General features: G+C 48.2%; 11 non-coding genes across 11 annotated transcripts; all 11 read left to right on the top strand.

The window, feature by feature from the left end:
• Positions 1 to 4,753: 4,753 nt before the first annotated feature.
• TRNAI-AAU (transfer RNA isoleucine (anticodon AAU)) lies at positions 4,754 to 4,827 on the top strand. The gene has a single exon. It is a non-coding gene; the product is annotated as a tRNA-Ile (tRNA).
• A 1,415-nt stretch (positions 4,828 to 6,242) lies between these two features.
• On the top strand, positions 6,243 to 6,316 carry TRNAI-AAU (transfer RNA isoleucine (anticodon AAU)). The gene has a single exon. It is a non-coding gene; the product is annotated as a tRNA-Ile (tRNA).
• A 1,036-nt stretch (positions 6,317 to 7,352) lies between these two features.
• Positions 7,353 to 7,426, top strand: TRNAI-AAU (transfer RNA isoleucine (anticodon AAU)). Its single transcript has one exon. It is a non-coding gene; the product is annotated as a tRNA-Ile (tRNA).
• Positions 7,427 to 8,764: 1,338 nt separating this feature from the next.
• TRNAI-AAU (transfer RNA isoleucine (anticodon AAU)) lies at positions 8,765 to 8,838 on the top strand. Its single transcript has one exon. It is a non-coding gene; the product is annotated as a tRNA-Ile (tRNA).
• Positions 8,839 to 10,722: 1,884 nt separating this feature from the next.
• On the top strand, positions 10,723 to 10,796 carry TRNAI-AAU (transfer RNA isoleucine (anticodon AAU)). The gene has a single exon. It is a non-coding gene; the product is annotated as a tRNA-Ile (tRNA).
• A 1,487-nt stretch (positions 10,797 to 12,283) lies between these two features.
• Positions 12,284 to 12,357, top strand: TRNAI-AAU (transfer RNA isoleucine (anticodon AAU)). The gene has a single exon. It is a non-coding gene; the product is annotated as a tRNA-Ile (tRNA).
• A 1,313-nt stretch (positions 12,358 to 13,670) lies between these two features.
• Positions 13,671 to 13,744, top strand: TRNAI-AAU (transfer RNA isoleucine (anticodon AAU)). The gene has a single exon. It is a non-coding gene; the product is annotated as a tRNA-Ile (tRNA).
• A 1,050-nt stretch (positions 13,745 to 14,794) lies between these two features.
• On the top strand, positions 14,795 to 14,868 carry TRNAI-AAU (transfer RNA isoleucine (anticodon AAU)). The gene has a single exon. It is a non-coding gene; the product is annotated as a tRNA-Ile (tRNA).
• Positions 14,869 to 15,926: 1,058 nt separating this feature from the next.
• TRNAI-AAU (transfer RNA isoleucine (anticodon AAU)) lies at positions 15,927 to 16,000 on the top strand. Its single transcript has one exon. It is a non-coding gene; the product is annotated as a tRNA-Ile (tRNA).
• Positions 16,001 to 17,049: 1,049 nt separating this feature from the next.
• Positions 17,050 to 17,123, top strand: TRNAI-AAU (transfer RNA isoleucine (anticodon AAU)). Its single transcript has one exon. It is a non-coding gene; the product is annotated as a tRNA-Ile (tRNA).
• Positions 17,124 to 18,164: 1,041 nt separating this feature from the next.
• TRNAI-AAU (transfer RNA isoleucine (anticodon AAU)) lies at positions 18,165 to 18,238 on the top strand. The gene has a single exon. It is a non-coding gene; the product is annotated as a tRNA-Ile (tRNA).
• Positions 18,239 to 18,454: the final 216 nt, after the last annotated feature.

Genomic DNA, 18,454 nt, shown 5'->3' on the forward strand with positions numbered 1-18,454 from the left:
CCGTCCGTCCGTCGTGCATCCAAAAATGGGAGGGGTGGGGCTGGGTGGAGAGGGGAGGGTGGAGAGGGACTGGGTGGGGAGGGGAGGGTGGGGAGGGGCTGGGTGGAGAGGGTGGGGCTGGGTGGGGAGGGGAGGGTGGGGAGGGGGCTGGGTGGGGAGGGTGGGGAGGGGCTGGGTGGGGAGGGTGGGGCTGGGTGTGGGAGAGGTGGGGCTGGGTGGGGAGGGGAGGGTGGGGAGTGGCTGGGTGGGGAGGGTGGGGCTGGGTGTGGGAGAGGTGGGGCTGGGTGGGGAGGGGCTGGTCACCCCGTGGTGCCCTTATAAAACTCAACGTTTCACCTGCTCACGCCGGCTTGTGACCGCCCTCACAGTCGGAATACAGCACGTCGCCGTTGACTCTGACCATTGACCGAGCAACCCAACGTACCAGCTCCCTCCGCAGGACAAGGTGTTAACTCCTTCAATTAATTTACTCTTCAGTCGTGTTGTTTGTTGCTGGCCGTTTGGCCCCTCCCAATATAAGTGACAGGGGTCTGGAGTGCGCACGCGCGTGAGAGCGCGGAGCGGTGGCGCAGTGGTTAGCTCGACGAACCCGGCAACCCGAGTTTGAATCCTGCTCAAGGCCAACACCAGTGACGATTATCTGAACCGACTACGCCTCAAATGAGTACCTGTCGCAGTATGTAAACATCGCCACTGGGAAGATAAAGCCGATCGAGAGTGTGCTGGCCACCCACCCCCTCGTGTAATGTGCCGGCCTTAATAGGTGCTCGCTAACAGCACTTGCCCATAAAGCCTGTTAAGGCTGTCTTTGTTAAAGTGTGGTCAAAAGTATGGGGCGCCACGCTCGCGAGATATTATCTACCTTGCCTGGTTTACAGGAGGTCGTGGGTTCGATTCCGATCCCGACCCTGACGCTTGCTGTATGTTTGGGTGTCTCTCTCCCGGTGATCTCCGATTCCCCCGGTTTCCCCCTCCACGTTTAGAGTCAACGTGCGAGTATTTGGCTTCTATAAAGTCCCACGCCATCATGTGTTGGCCAGGTCGCTTCTGAACAAGAACTAGTAGCTCAGTGGGCCTTAACCTGGTAAAATAAAAGAGTTTAGTTTTAGAAATCGTTCCCCAGCTCAATGGCGGAGCCAGGATTTTCAGGTAGGGGGGGGGGGCAACCCCTCCAGCAATGAAAAATTATAGAGGAGTTGTTAGTAAGTAAGGACTTGTCCCTTGATTTTTACTCGACGCGTGTGCGGCGATGGCGCAACCATCGATCGAGGGTCGAATTCGAACCGCGCTGTGTGATCGGCATCGCGCTCGCTGAAGGTGTTTGCCTTCAGGGAAGTCGTGTACTGTATACGCAACTGCGCACAATTCTGAGTCACCTATAACTGCTTTGCCGTTACTTATTGCCAATTATGGACTCAGACGATTGTCCTATCATCTCATGGAGTCCCTGGCACGTAATAGCATGCTACACAGTGGCAGTGGGGGTCGCAAAATGCCGATGTATTACTAATAAACCCCAATGATCCGATCGAACTTAGGCATTTGGATCAGATCATTGGAGAGGGGGGCACGTGCCACCCGCCCCCCCCCACTGGCTCCCCTATCGCTGCGTGGCCTTGTACGCCACTACACTCCCTGGGTCGCGAGCAAAACGCGCGTCCAGCCACCTGGCAGGTGACGCGCACCCACTGTGCGCGCTCGGCCTCGGGGACCGTCACGCTCCTCTCGTCCACCAGCAGCGCCACCTGCGCGGCCCGCACCCCGCTCCGAGGTGACCCGTCACCACCACCTCCCCTCGCATCGTCCACCCCCTTCGCCACGCAGCCCGGAGGCGAGTTGCGAACAACGGCACTCGCGCGGACTCGATGCTGCTGCTGCTGCTGCTGCGTCGTCCGGTGATGAAGAGGACAACGTGGTGTCGTCAGAGGCGCCGCGGTCGAGATGGGCGACGTCGGCACCTTGGGCCGATCGGCGAGGTGCACGGTGACCTCGGCGACGTTCGAGTTGAGGCGCTGCACGTTCTGCCGCAGCTGCACGAAGAGGCTGTTGAGGCTGTCGCACACGGAGCTGCGCAGGAGCGGGGAGAAGGTGGGACCGGCGCGGTCGCACTCAGAGGCGGGTCCCGTGCGCACATCCCCGTGGGATCCCAGGTGATCGCTGGAGTCGTGGTGAAGCCTGGGATGTGAGCCGAGCGGTCGTGGGCTCGTCATTAACTTGCCTGCCAATTGTAGGTCTGTTGTTTTGTGTGTGGATATGCATGCGTGCGTGATTGTGTACGCAAGCAAAAACACAAGCCGAGTATTAACCGTGAGTTAGACTTTGGCACGTGGCTTCAATGCACATCCGGAGGAAGCTCCCACAGAGCGTGGAGCGAAACGTCGGACACCGTGCCGAAGGACACGCGGCGTAACCCGAAAAACACATCGGAGAGCTGTACAGCACAACCGCGAAATGCTACGCATTTTAGTTGACTGTATTAATAATACGACGAATAATAACGAAACGACGAGAGTAATCAACTCGCAAAAAACACAGAAACTCGGGTGTGGATGGAGGTTGGATCACGCACCGCCGCTGGGGTGCTCGCCGTTCACGAGGAGTCTGGTGAAGTATGTCTGCGAGGTGGCATGCTCTTGGCCATGCCCTTGCCATTCCCCTGCCCTCGCTGAGCGAATGCCACGTGGCAGAGTTGCCTCCGAGTCTCCCGGGGTCGGGGGTCCGGCCTCGCACTCGACGACCAGCGGTGCACAGATGTCATCTTCACCTTTGCTGTCCGCGCTCACCTGGATTATGGGACAGGCTCGTGAGCATCGTCATCATTGGCGCCGCCGGCAGTAACAATAACACTGGTCAACACACTTTTTCTGGCATAAGGTATTCCAACGGTTTAATTTTGGGGTGCTGATTCCAAATCTGGCATCAGTTTTTATCTATCACATCAGGTTTTTGAGATATCAAATATTGCATTTTCAATAAAAAACTGCAGAAGAAAAATATTAAATAAATGTTGATATCTACATAAAATGATATTATAAACACACTATCCTAAAAAAACAGCACCACTGACTCGCAACAACTTGCAATCATAAGTGACAGAGTTAATTTCGGGTAATTTCGGGTAAAATCAATGAAAAGGGGGTATGCCGATGGCATTAAAATGAGATGTGATAGAGCACATCTCATTTTGGAATCAGCACCCTGAAATTAGTCTAAAACAGCTGCAAAAGTCCAGGCCAGAATTTTTTTTTTTTGTTGACCAGTGTAATCATCAGGAAAAAAAATCGGAATCCCATTCCATTACGCGCCTCCCATGCAGAACATCACGAGGCACCATCGGTACGTGAGATCAACACTTTGGTCAGGGAATGACCGCAGAAGAAATACAATGTATGAAAGCAATGCGGTGGAGATAATGCACACAAACGGGAATTTACAACATTTCATTTTGTGTCATTGGCGGGATGTTAATTATCTCGCCTGGTATACAGGAGGTTGTGGGTTCGATTCCGACCCTGACGCCTGCTGTATATTTAGAGTTGGCGTGTCTCTCTCTCCGTGGTCGCGTGGATTTTTCTCCGGGTCCTCCGGTTTCTCCCTCCACATTTAGAAACATGTCTTTAGAGTACAGTGTTTGGCTGCTATACATGTGGGGCCGTCCATAAATGACGTCACGCGACTTTGGCCTATTTTTGACCCCCCCCCTCCCCCCCCTCGTCACACGGCGTCACAAAAAGTCAGACCCCCCTCAAATATGACGTCACAAAGCTCTGCCCCCCCTCCCCCCCAAAACCATATTTCCATTTTGAAAATAAAACATGCTTCAAATCGCTTTCAACTATTGTCATTGTAGTGCGTATTTAATGTGGCGCTGCACTCTGATGTTGTAGGAGAAAACACGTATTAAAAAGGAGGCGTTGGAAAGCTGAAATGTAGCATAAAATTCACTTGAAAATATTAAACGTCTAACTAAAACTGCAGATGTTCAGAAAATTATATTGAAATTATCTTATAATTATAAAATATTAAAAGTAATAATAACTATTTAAAAAATACTTGAAACTTTGTAGTAGAACGAAGCAAAATGAAGAGTACAGTTATAACAATCACACATTCATTCCACAGAATGAAAAGCCCTGGTAAAATAATTAAAATTAAAATATGTCATAACAATCATAAAAAAAAATTCAAAATGTATGCTTCTCCATTCTCCGATGGAGAAGCAAAATGCTCCTTCATGGAATAAATAAAAAGTAACCTTAGTAAATGTAAATAATCAAATAGTTAATAATGAAAATTAATCAAATATTTTGATGTGACGTCACAATTCCCCCCCCCCTAGGTGTGTGACGTCATTAACGGACGGCCCCGTCCACATGATAAGCCACTTTGTTCAGCTATCATTTGTGGCCAGGTCGCTTCTAAAAAAGTGCTATATAAGTCGGTAAAAATGTAAATAGTTTATCTCTTAATAGAGCTGTCCTACCTCGCCTCTAAGCATCCGGCAGTTCACCAGCATTGGTTCAGGTCAAGCCTAGGCTCTGCTGGTGAGACACTGAAATGTCGAAACCGGTTCAGAGTTTTGCTTGAATTGCACGAAAGCTGCCGAAATTGTGCACTGGCAGAGAGGTCCGTGTGGCAACGATGAACGTGTGGTTGATGGCACGTGAAACAAATACTTTGAAGGCGTGAATGCAGAAATGCGGGTATAGAAAGTACACATATCACGCGTGGACTCCAGCACTGTGAGCAACGTGGCCGGTTAGCTCAGCTGGTTAGAGCGTGGTGCTAATAACGCCAAGGTCGCGGGTTCGATCCCCGTACGGGCCATTGACGCTTTTGTTAATTCACACCGTTGTTGTGTTTCGTTTAGTTTTGTTCAGCCTTATTTATCACAGAACGGTTCACGTAAAAAGCATCGTGATTTCTTAAATTACATTCCTTGAAGAGGACAGTCGTCATGGCTTCTTTCTAAACCGAAAGGTTTTGCAACATCGACTGCTAAGTGGACACGCAGACACCGCATGCCGGTGAAAGTAGAGAACAGTTAAATATAATAATATCCCATGCAGGTATTCTTTGGGTCTTTCGGTAAAGTAACGACGTCGTAGTTTTTTTGTAACTTTTGTCATTTTTTTTGAATCTATCTACGTGATTTTAGCGAAAGACCCAAATAATATTCATTCCTGCAGTCGCAAAAGTTGTAAGTCAAGATTTTATATCCCAGGTGTTATAGGCTGTGGAGCTATGTGCAGGAATGCAAAGGGCATGGGCAACAGCACCCGCTGTTGTACTGAACGTCTATGCTACCCTCCTCCATTCACTTGTGTTACTCACTTCGACTGTGATCCGTTGCTTTGGGGGTCAAGGGTTGGTGGATCAGGAACGTGGTGAAGTATGGTCAAACACATTATTTAAACCAGGAGGTTCCTACCAGTATTACATTCCTTGAAGAGGACAGTCGTCACGGCTTCTTTCTAAACCGAAAGGTTTTGCAACATAGGCTGCAAAGCGGATGAGCAAACAAATGAGATGAAAATGCCAGAGAGAGGACGTCCACTGCTGAGATCCACCGGTATATCTGCAACAAGGACTGCGTGTGTATATAGTGCATGTAGTCTCCAGCCCCACATTACAGTGGATACCATCGTGTGTCATTTGTGTTGGTGGCGATATGTTAACTACCTCGCCTGATATACAGAAGGTTGTGGGTTCGATTTGGACCCTTAGGCCTGCTGTATATTTAGAGTTTGCAATCTCTCTCTCCGTGGTCACGTGGATTTTTCTCCGGGTCGTCTGGTTTTTTCCTCCAAATTTAGAAACATGCCTTTAGAGTACAGTATTTGGCTGCTATAAATGTCCACGTGATAAGTCACTTTGTTCAGCTGTCATTTGTGGCAAGGTCGCTCCTGAAAAAGTGCTTTATAACTCGGTGGGCCATATCTGGTAAAAAACTGTAAATAGTTTGTTTCTTAACAGAGATGTCCCCTACCTCGCCTCTAAACATCCGGAAGTTCACCAGCATTGGTTCAGGTCAATCCTGGGCTCTGCTGGCGAGACACTGAAATGTCGAAACCGATCCATGCTTTTTCTTGCATTGCACGAAAGCTGCCGAAATTGTGCACTGGCAACGATGAACGTGTGGCTGATGGCACGTGAAACAAATACTTTGACAAGTTTGAATGCGGAAGTACGGGTATAGACAGTAGACATATTACACGTCGACTCAAACGCTGTGTGTATGTGGCCGGTTAGCTCAGCTGGTTAGAGCGTGGTGCTAATAACGCCAAGGTCGCGGGTTCGATCCCCGTACGGGCCATTGACGCTTTTGTTAATTCACACAGTTGTTGTGTTTTATTCAGAAATGTTCATCCGCCTTTATCACAGTATTGTTCGCGTGAAAAGCATCGTGATTTTCTTGAAACACATTCATGCGGAGGGAGCTGGTAGGAACGTTGGGTTGCTCGGTCAAGGGCCAGGGTCAACGGCGGCGTGGTTGATTCCGCAAATATGCCTGACTGTGAGGGCGGGCACAAGCCGGCGTGAGTAGGTTAAACGTAGACTTTTATAAGGGCACCACGGGGTGACCAGCCCCTCCCCACCCAGCCCCACCCCTACCACCCCCCACCCAGCCCCACCCTCCCCACCCTCCCCTCTCCACCCAGCCCCACCCCTCCCAATTTTTTGATGCACGACGGACGGACAGAATAATCCGCTGTGGGCTGGTGTAACCAGGAGGTTCCTACCAATATAGCATCGTGTGTAATTTGTGTCGTTGGAGAGATGTTAAGTACTTCGCCTGGTATACAGAAGGTTCTGGGTTCGATTCCGACCATTGCGCCTGCTGCTGTATATTTTGAGTTGGCGTGTCTCTCTCTCCGTGGTCGCGTGGATCTTTCTCTGGGTCCTCCGATTTTTCCCTCCACATTTAGAAACATGTCTTTAGAGTCCAGCATTTGGCTGCTATAAATGTCCACGTGATAAGCCACTTTGTTTAGCTATCATTTGTGGTCACGTCGCTTCTGAAAAAGTGTTTTTTTAACTCGGTGGATCTCATCTGGTAAACATTTGTAATAGTTTATATCTTAACAGAGGTGTCCTACCTCGCCTCTAAACATCCGGCAGTTCACCAGCATTGGTTCAGGTCAAGCCTGGGCTCTGCTGGTGAGACACTGAAATTTTGAAACCGGTCCAGAGTTTTGCTTGAATTGCACTCATGCTGCCGACATTGTGCACTGGCAGAGAGGTCCGTGTGGCTCATGGCACGTGGAACAAATACTTTGAAGGCGTGAATGCAGAAATGCGGGAATAGAAAGTAGACTTATCACGCGTCGACTCCAACATTGTGAGCGTGTGGCCGGTTAGCTCAGCTGGTTAGAGCGTTGGGCTAATAACGCCAAGGTCGCGGGTTCGATCCCCGTACGGGCCATTGCCGCTTTTGTTTATTCACACCGTTGTTGTCTTTTGTTCAGCCGCCTTCATCACAGGATGGTTCACGTTAAAAGCATCGTGATTTTCTTGAGTTACATTCGTTGAAGAGGACAGTCGTCATGACTTCTTTCTAAATCGAAAGGCTTTGCAACATTGGCTGCTAAGTGGACACACAGACACCACGTGCGGTTTAACATAGAGAATAGTTCAATCTAATAATATCCCAGGTATTATAGGCTGGGGAGCTTTGTACAGGGATGCGAAGGGCATGGGCAACAGCATCTGCTGTTGGACTGAACCTCTATGCTCTCACGTCTGTATGCTACCCTCTTCCATTCACGTTTGTTCCTCACTTCGACTGTGATCCGTTGCTTGGAGGGTATGGTCAAACACATGTTTAAATTTGATAAGGTCATGAAAATAAAAACAAAAGCTGAATAAGCCCATGAAGAACGATAAGAGAGATACATTGAGGCAGGAGGAGGGACACGTGGATTGGAGAACACATTTAAATTTAGAGACATCGTTTTGTCTGTTGATTAAAATGGGCCTGGGAAGGACAGGTCAGCTCGAAGCGACGTTGGCAGGTGGTCGAGACGAATGATGGAATGACAGACAAATGAGGTGAATATGCCAGAGAGAGGACGTCCACTGCTGAGATCCACAGGAACATTTACAAGAAAGGACTGCGTGTGTATATGGTGCATGTAGTCTCCAGCCCCACATTACAGTGGATAGCATCGCGTGTCATTTTGAGTCGTTGGCGATATGTTAACGATCTCGCATCGTGTACACGATGTCGTGGGTTCGATTCCGACCCTGACGCCTGCTGTCTACTTAGAGTTTGCGAGTCTCTCTCTCTGTGGTCGCGTGGATTTTTCTCCGGGGCCTCCGGTTTTCCCCTCCACATTTAGAAACATGCCTTTAGAGTACAGTATTTGGCTGCTACAAATGTCCACGTGATAAGCCACTTTGTTCAGCTGTCATTTGTGGCCAGGTCGCTCCTGAAAAAGTGCTTTATAACTCGGTGGGCCTTATCTGGTAAACATTTTTAATAGTTTATATCTTAACAGAGGTGTCCTACCTCGCTTCTAAACATCCGGCAGTTCACCAGCATTGGTTCAGGTCAAGCCTGGGCTCTGCTGGTGAGACACTGAAATATTGAAACCGGTCCAGAGTTTTGCTTGAATTGCACTCATGCTGCCGACATTGTGCACTGGCAGAGAGGTCCGTGTGGCTCATGGCACGTGGAACAAATACTTTGAAGGCGTGAATGCAGAAATGCGGGAATAGAAAGTAGACATATCACGCCTCGACTCAAACGCAGTGAGGATGTGGTCGGTTAGCTCAGCTGGTTAGAGCGTGGTGCTAATAACGCCAAGGTCGCGGGTTCGATCCCCGTACTGGCCATCGACGCTTTTGTTAATTCACACCGTTGTTGTGTTTCGTTCAGCCGACGTTATCACAGTATGGTTCACGTAAAAAGCATCGTGATTTCCTAAATTACATTCCTTGAAGAGGACAGTCGTCATAGCTTCTTTATAAACTGTGTCCGCTAAGCAGACACACAGACACCGCGTGCGGGTGAACATAGAAAACAGTGAAATATAATAATATCCCATGCAGGTATTCTTTAGGTCTTTCGATAAGGTCACGACGTCGTAGTTTTTTGTTATTTTCCTTGACTTTACCGAAAGACCCAAAGAATATTAATTCCTGCAGTCACGAAAGCTTTAAGTCAAGATTTAATTTCACAGGTCTTTTAGGCTCGGGAGCTATGTGCAGGAATGCAAAGGGCATGGCCAACAGCATACGCTGTTGTACTGAACGTCTATGCTCTCGCGTCTGTATGCTACCCTCCTCCATTCACTTGTGTTACTCACTTCGACTGTGATCCGTTGCTTTGGGGGTCAAGGGTTGGTGGATCACGAACGTGGTGAAGTATGGTCAAACACATTATTTTAAATTTTGATTTAAAGCTTTGCGTGACTGCAGGGATTCATATTCTTGTTTCTTTCGGTAAAGTCACGTAGAAGGGAAATTATAAAATAATATAAATATAAAACAATACAAATTATCACGACGTTTCGACTGCAACACAAGCAATCATCATCAGGTGTGAAATCCACAGCAAGAAAATTTTAAAAAAGTAGCGGTTTTTCTTAACGTCAGCACCACAGACAGCGATTTGTCAGTTGGTCGGTAAAGAGGAGGGGGGAGCGGAAAATGGAATGCGGTCTGAAAGTCACCGTAAGCGTGAACACAATAAATTAAGACCCGAAATGCTTTATCAAATCCTTCAAATGATTGCTAAGCCAGAATCCATCTTCTCGGTTGAAATTGTCTCTGTGTTTGTATATGTGAATAGCCTCATGAACGAACCTCTCATGGTAGCCAGATGATTTCCAAATGTAACCTCGTCTCCAACAAAAGACCGGACCCACACCAAAAAGCTAGACGTTAACAAAGTCGTAATTAATCGCAGTAGCAGTTCTCTTTCCGATGGTCTGAAATCCGTTTTAGCTAAAGGGCTAAACTTTGCAGTCACACCTAAACACATACCAGTTAATGGTATCATTGCCCAAGTAGACGTGGCTCTCAAGTGCCTGGGTCACATCGCTGCAGACGTAGCAAGATCTGAAATCGCTGCAACTCTCAAAAACGCTAAGATACCAGCTAGCAACCTCAGCAAAAATTAGCGTTTAGAATTATATAAATTAAAAAAGAGGGATGACATTGTCATCCTCTCAGCCAACAAGGGCAATGCCACTGTCATCATGGATAAAATTGAATATAACAACAACATTCAAGAATTACTTAACGATGGCAGCTATGCAAAAATTAAAATAGATCCCACCAACAGCCTCGTCATTAAAGCCAACAAAATCATTTCAGAATCAACCGCATTAATTGATCAAACCAAACAGTTCTCGTTGAAACCTTCTGCTGCAAGGTCACCAAGATTATATGGCTTACCAAAGATACATAAAGAAGATACACCCCTTCGTCCCATCGTCTCCACTATCAACTCCCCCACCTACAAACTTGCTCGTTTTTTGTCTGAAATCCTGCGTCCGTTCACTGGATAGCAACACCGACGAGGAAGCAGCCTAAGCCTATCAGAGTTTCGTATTCATTAAACCAGGTTTTAATTCCCCTAAATTGCGTTTAATGTATTAAAGAAAAAACCCGATGACTGCCGCTGGAAAAATCGGGTTTTTTCCACCCATGATACGGAAGTACGGGTATAGAAAGTAGACATATCACGCATCGACTCCAACACTGTGATCATGTGGCCGGTTAGCTCAGCTGGTTAGAGCGTGGTGCTAATAACGCCAAGGTCGCGGGTTCGATCCCCGTACTGGCCATTGACGCTTTTGTTAATTCACACCGTTGTTGTGTTTTATTCAAAAATGTTCAGCTGACTTCATCACAGTATGGTTCACTCTTAATTTAGGAGCTTTCGTGACTGCAGGAATTATTCTTTGGTTCTTTTCAGTTAAGTCACGTCTAAAAATAAAATAATAAATTAAAATAAAATAACATATTACGACGTTTCGATTGCAACACAAGCAATTATCATCAGGCATAACAGAAATAGCAACAAAAAATCTAACTAGAAAAAACTATAGACAGACATACAAGCAGACAGACATCACAACGGCACACAGAGAGAGGAGCAAGCTGACAACGCGGCACGGGCACGCAAGCCTGAAAATTAGGAGGCAGGCACACGAAAATTAAATAACCTAGTAAAATATCGAAATGTGATGTAATACAACACAGAGAGTCGGTTAACACACAATTAACGCATAGCCTGGTTGATTACGTGTTTCAAAATTTGCTAAGTTAGAATTTTAAGTATGGTTCACGTAAAAAGCATCGTGATTTTCTTGAAACACATTCCTGCGGAGGGAGCTGCTCGGAACGTTGGGTTGCTCGGTCAATGGCCAGGGTTAACCGCGGCGTGGTGTATTCCGCAAATATGGCCGACTGTGAGGGCAGGCACAAGCCGGCGTGAGTAGGTTAAACGTTGAGTTTTATAAGGGCACCACAGGGTGACCAGACCCTCCCCACCCAGCCACACCTCTCCCACACCCCCACACAGCCCCACCCAGCCCCACCCTCCCCACCCACCCACCCACCCTCCCCTCTCCACCCAGACCCACCCCTACCATTTTTTGATGCACGACGGACGGACGGACAGAATAATCCGCTGTGGGCTGGTCTAACCAGGAGGTTCCTACCAATATAACATCGTGTGTAATTTGTGTCGTTGGAGAGATGTTAACTACCTCGCCTGGTATACAGAAGGTTGTGGGTCGATTCCGACCATGACGCCTGCTGTATATTTTGAGTTGGCGTGTCTCTCTCTCTCCGTGGTCGCGTGGATCTTTCTCTGGGTCCTCCGATTTTTCCCTCCACATTTAGAAACATGTCTTTAGAGTCCAGCATTTGGCTGCTATAAATGTCCACGTGATAAGCCACTTTGTTTAGCTATCATTTGTGGCCACGTCGCTTCTGAAAAAGTGTTTTTTTTAACTCGGTGGGCCTTATCTGGTAAACATTTGTAATAGTTTATATCTTAACAGAGGTGTCCTACCTCGCCTCTAAACATCCGGCAGTTCACCAGCATTGGTTCAGGTCAAGCCTGGGCTCTGCTGGTGAGACACTGAAATTTTGAAACCGGTCCAGAGTTTTGCTTGAATTGCACTCATGCTGCCGACATTGTGCACTGGCAGAGAGGTCCGTGTGGCTCATGGCACGTGGAACAAATACTTTGAAGGCGTGAATGCAGAAATGCGGGAATAGAAAGTAGACTTATCACGCGTCGACTCCAACATTGTGAGCGTGTGGTCGGTTAGCTCAGCTGGTTAGAGCGTGGTGCTAATAACGCCAAGGTCGTGGGTTCGATCCCCGTACGGGCCATTGCCGCTTTTGTTTATTCACACCGTTGCTGTCTTTTGTTCAGCCGCCTTCATCACAGGATGGTTCACGTTAAAAGCATCGTGATTTTCTTGAGTTACATTCGTTGAAGAGGACAGTCGTCATGACATTGGCTGCTAAGTAGACACACAGACACCACGTGCGGTTTAACATAGAGAATAGTTCAAACTAATAATATCCCAGGTATTATAGGCTGAGGAGCTATGTGCAGGGATGCAAAGGGCATGGGCAACAGCATCTGCTGTTGGACTGAACCTCTATGCTCTCACGTCTGTATGCTACCCTCTTCCATTCACGTTTGTACCTCACTTCGACTCTGATCCGTTGCTTGGAGGGTATGGTCAAACACATGTTTAAATTTGATAAGGTCATGAAGATAAAAACAAAAGCTGAATAAGCCCATGAAGAACGATAAGAGAGATACATTGAGGCAGGAGGAGGGACACGTGGATTGGAGAACACATTTAAATTTAGAGACATCGTATTGTCTGTTGATTAAAGTGGGCCTGGGAAGGACAGGTCAGCTCGAAGCGACGTTGGCAGGTGGTCGAGACGAATGATGGAATGGCAGACAACTGAGGTGAATATGCCAGAGAGAGGACGTCCTCTGCTGAGATCCACAGGTATATTTACAAGAAAGGACTGCGTGTGTATATAGTGCATGTAGTCTCCAGCCCCACATTACAGTGGATAGCATCGCGTGTCATTTTGTGTCGTTGGAGAGATGTTAACTACCTCGCCTGGTATACAGAAGGTTGTGGGTCGATTCCGACCATGACGCCTGCTGTATATTTTGAGTTGGTGTGTCTCTCTCTCTCCGTGGTCGCGTGGATCTTTCTCCGGGTCCTCCGATTTTTCCCTCCACATTTAGAAACATGTCTTTAGAGTACAGTATTTGGCTGCTATACATGTCCACATGATAAGCCACTTTGTTTAGCTATCATTTGTGGCCACGTCGCTTCTGAAAAAGTGTTTTTTTTAACTCGGTGGGCCTTATCTGGTAAACATTTTTAATAGTTTATATCTTAACAGAGGTGTCCTAACTCGCCTCTAAACATCCGGCAGTTCACCAGCATTGGTTCAGGTCAAGCCTGGGCTCTGCTGGTGAGACACTGAAATATTTAAACCGGTCCAGAGTTTTGCTTGAATTGCACTCATGCTGCCGACATTGTGCACTGGCAGAGAGGTCCGTGTGGCTTATGGCACGTGGAACAAATACTTTGAAGGCGTGAATGCAGAAATGCGGGAATAGAAAGTAGACTTATCACGCGTCGACTCCAACATTGTGAGCGTGTGGCCGGTTAGCTCAGCTGGTTAGAGCGTGGTGCTAATAACGCCAAGGTCGCGGGTTCGATCCCCGTACGGGCCATTGAAGCTTTTGTTAATTCACACCGTTGTTGTGTTTTATTAAAAAATGTTCAGCTGACTTCGTCACAGTATGGTTCACGTAAAAAAACATCGTGATTTTCTTGAAACACATTCCTGCGGAGGGAGTTGGTAGGAACGTTGGGTTGCTCGGTCAATGGCCAGGGTCAACGGCGGCGTGGTGTATTCCGCAAATATGGCCGACTGTGAGGGCGGGCACAAGCCGGCGTGAGTAGGTTAAACGTTGAGTTTTATAAGGGCACCACGGGGTGACCATCCCCTCCCTACCCAGCCACACCTCTCCCACACCCCCACACAGCCCCACCCTCCCCACCTACCCACCCACCCCACCCTCCCCTCTCCACCCAGACCCACCCCTACCATTTTTTGATGGACGACGGACGGACAGAATAATCCGCTGTGGGCTAGTGTAACCAGGAGGTTCCTACCAATATAACATCGCGTGTAATTTGTGTCGTTGGAGAGATGTTAACGATCTCGCATGGTGTACAGGATGTTGTGGGTTCGATTCCGACCCTTACGCCTGCTGTATATTTCGAGTTTGCGAATCTCTCTCTCCATGGTCGCGTGGACTTTTCTCCGGGTCCTCCGGTTTTCCCTCCACATTTAGAAACATGCCTTTAGAGTACAGTATTTGGCTGCTATAAATGTCCACATGATAAGCCACTTTGTTTAGCTATCATTTGTGGCCACGTCGCTTCTGAAAAAGTGTTTTTTTAACTCGGTGGGCCTTATCTGGTAAACATTTTTAATAGTTTATATCTTAACAGAGGTGTCCTAACTCGCCTCTAAACATCCGGCAGTTCACCAGCATTGGTTCAGGTCAAGCCTGGGCTCTGCTGGTGAGACACTGAAATATTGAAACCGGTCCAGAGTTTTGCTTGAATTGCACTCATGCTGCCGACATTGTGCAGTGGCATAGAGGTCCGTGTGGCTTATGGCACGTGGAACAAATACTTTGAAGGCGTGAATGCAGAAATACGGGAATAGAAAGTAGACTTATCACGCGTCGACTCCAACATTGTGAGCGTGTGGCCGGTTAGCTCAGCTGGTTAGAGCGTGGTGCTAATAACGCCAAGGTCGCGGGTTCGATCCCCGTACGGGCCATTGATGCTTTTGTTAATTCACACCGTTGTTGTGTTTTATTAAAAAATGTTCAGCTGACTTCATCACAGTATGGTTCACGTAAAAAAACATCGTGATTTTCTTGAAACACATTCCTGCGGAGGGAGCTGGTAGGAACGTTGGGTTGCTCGGTCAATGGCCAGGGTCAACGGCGGCGTGGTGTATTCCGCAAATATGGCCGACTGTGAGGGCGGGCACAAGCCGGCGTGAGTAGGTTAAACGTTGAGTTTTATAAGGGCACCACGGGGTGACCAGCCCCTCCCCACCCAGCCACACCTCTCCCACACCCCCACACAGCCCCACCCTCCCCACCCACCCACCCACCCACCCCACCCTCCCCTCTCCACCCAGACCCACCCCTACCATTTTTTGATGCACGACGGACGGACGGACAGAATAATCCGCTGTGGGCTAGTGTAACCAGGAGGTTCCTACCAATATAACATCGCGTGTAATTTGTGTCGTTGGAGAGATGTTAACGATCTCGCATGGTGTACAGGATGTTGTGGGTTCGATTCCGACCCTTACGCCTGCTGTATATTTCGAGTTTGCGAATCTCTCTCTCCATGGTCGCGTGGACTTTTCTCCGGGTCCTCCGGTTTTCCCTCCACATTTAGAAACATGCCTTTAGAGTACAGTATTTGGCTGCTATAAATGTCCACATGATAAGCCACTTTGTTTAGCTATCATTTGTGGCCACGTCGCTTCTGAAAAAGTGTTTTTTTAACTCGGTGGGCCTTATCTGGTAAACATTTTTAATAGTTTATATCTTAACAGAGGTGTCCTAACTCGCCTCTAAACATCCGGCAGTTCACCAGCATTGGTTCAGGTCAAGCCTGGGCTCTGCTGGTGAGACACTGAAATATTGAAACCGGTCCAGAGTTTTGCTTGAATTGCACTCATGCTGCCGACATTGTGCACTGGCAGAGAGGTCCGTGTGGCTCATGGCACGTGGAACAAATACTTTGAAGGCGTGAATGCAGAAATGCGGGAATAGAAAGTAGACTTATCACGCGTCGACTACAACATTGTGAGCGTGTGGCCGGTTAGCTCAGCTGGTTAGAGCGTGGTGCTAATAACGCCAAGGTCGCGGGTTCGATCCCCGTACGGGCCATTGACGCTTTTGTTAATTCACACCGTTGTTGTGTTTTATTCAAAAATGTTCAGCTGACTTCATCACAGTATGGTTCACGTAAAAAAACATCGTGATTTTCTTGAAACACATTCCTGCGGAGGGAGCTGGTAGGAACGTTGGGTTGCTCGGTCAATGGCCAGGGTCAACGGCGGCGTGGTGTATTCCGCAAATATGGCCGACTGTGAGGGCGGGCACAAGCCGGCGTGAGTAGGTTAAACGTTGAGTTTTATAAGGGCACCACGGGGTGACCAGCCCCTCCCCACCCAGCCACACCTCTCCCACACCCCCACACAGCCCCACCCTCCCCACCCACCCACCCCACCCTCCCCTCTCCACCCAGACCCACCCCTACCATTTTTTGATGCACGACGGACGGACGGACAGAATAATCCGCTGTGGGCTAGTGTAACCAGGAGGTTCCTACCAATATAACATCGCGTGTAATTTGTGTCGTTGGAGAGATGTTAACGATCTCGCATGGTGTACAGGATGTTGTGGGTTCGATTCCGACCCTTACGCCTGCTGTATATTTCGAGTTTGCGAATCTCTCTCTCCATGGTCGCGTGGACTTTTCTCCGGGTCCTCCGGTTTTCCCTCCACATTTAGAAACATGCCTTTAGAGTACAGTATTTGGCTGCTACAAATGTCCACTTGATAAGTCACTTTGTTCAGCTGTCATTTGTGGCCAGGTCGCTCCTGAAAAAATGCTTTATAACTCGGTGGGCCTTATCTGGTAAAAATGTAAATAGTTTGTCTCTTAACAGAGGTGTCCTACGTCGCCTCTAAACATCCGGAAGTTCACCAGCATTGGTTCAGGTCAATCCTGGGCTCTGCTGGTGAGACACTGAAATGTCGAAACCGATCCATGGTTTTGCTTGAATTGCACGAAAGCTGCTGAAATTGTGCACTGGCAACGATGAACGTGTGGCTGATGGCACGCGAAACAAATACTTTGACAAGTTTGAATGCGGAAGTACGGGTATAGACAGTAGACATATTACACGTCGACTCAAACGCTGTGATCATGTGGCCGGTTAGCTCAGCTGGTTAGAGCGTGGTGCTAATAACGCCAAGGTCGCGGGTTCGATCCCCGTACGGGCCATTGACGCTTTTGTTAATTCACACAGTTGTTGTGTTTTATTCAGAAATGTTCATCCGCCTTTATCACAGTATTGTTCACGTGAAAAGCATCGTGATTTTCTTGAAACACATTCATGCGGAGGGAGCTGGTAGGCACGTTGCGTTGCTCGGTCAATGGCCAGGGTCAACGGCGGCGTGGTGTATTCCGCAAATATGGCCGACTGTGAGGGCGGGCACAAGCCGGCGTGAGTAGGTTAAACGTAGACTTTTATAAGGGCACCACGGGGTGACCAGCCCCTCCCCACCCAGCCCCACCCCTACCACCCCCCACCCAGCCCCACCCCACCCTCCCCACCCTCTCCTCTCCACCCAGCCCCACCCCTCCCAATTTTTTGATGCACGACGGACGGACAGAATAATCCGCTGTGGGCTGGTGTAACCAGGAGGTTCCTACCAATATAACATCGTGTGAAATTTGTGTCGTTGGAGAGATGTTAAGTACTTCGCCTGGTATACAGAAGGTTCTGGGTTCGATTCCGACCATTACGCCTGCTGCTGTATATTTTGAGTTGGCGTGTCTCTCTCTCCGTGGTCGCGTGGATCTTTCTCTGGGTCCTCCGATTTTTCCCTCCACATTTAGAAACATGTCTTTAGAGTCCAGCATTTGGCTGCTATAAATGTCCACGTGATAAGCCACTTTGTTTAGCTATCATTTGTGGTCACGTCGCTTCTGAAAAAGTGTTTTTTTAACTCGGTGGATCTCATCTGGTAAACATTTGTAATAGTTTATATCTTAACAGAGGTGTCCTACCTCGCCTCTAAACATCCGGCAGTTCACCAGCATTGGTTCAGGTCAAGCCTGGGCTCTGCTGGTGAGACACTGAAATTTTGAAACCGGTCCAGAGTTTTGCTTGAATTGCACTCATGCTGCCGACATTGTGCACTGGCAGAGAGGTCCGTGTGGCTCATGGCACGTGGAACAAATACTTTGAAGGCGTGAATGCAGAAATGCGGGAATAGAAAGTAGACTTATCACGCGTCGACTCCAACATTGTGAGCGTGTGGCCGGTTAGCTCAGCTGGTTAGAGCGTTGGGCTAATAACGCCAAGGTCGCCGGTTCGAACCCCGTACGGGCCATTGCCGCTTTTGTTTATTCACACCGTTGTTGTCTTTTGTTCAGCCGCCTTCATCACAGGATGGTTCACGTTAAAAGCATCGTGATTTTCTTGAGTTACATTCGTTGAAGAGGACAGTCGTCATGACTTCTTTCTAAATCGAAAGGCTTTGCAACATTGGCTGCTAAGTGGACACACAGACACCACGTGCGGTTTAACATAGAGAATAGTTCAATCT

The sequence above is a fragment of the Lampetra planeri genome, chromosome 2 (assembly GCF_965212315.1).
Source record: "Lampetra planeri chromosome 2, kcLamPlan1.2.h2, whole genome shotgun sequence".
Taxonomy (NCBI): Eukaryota; Metazoa; Chordata; class Hyperoartia; order Petromyzontiformes; family Petromyzontidae; genus Lampetra; species Lampetra planeri.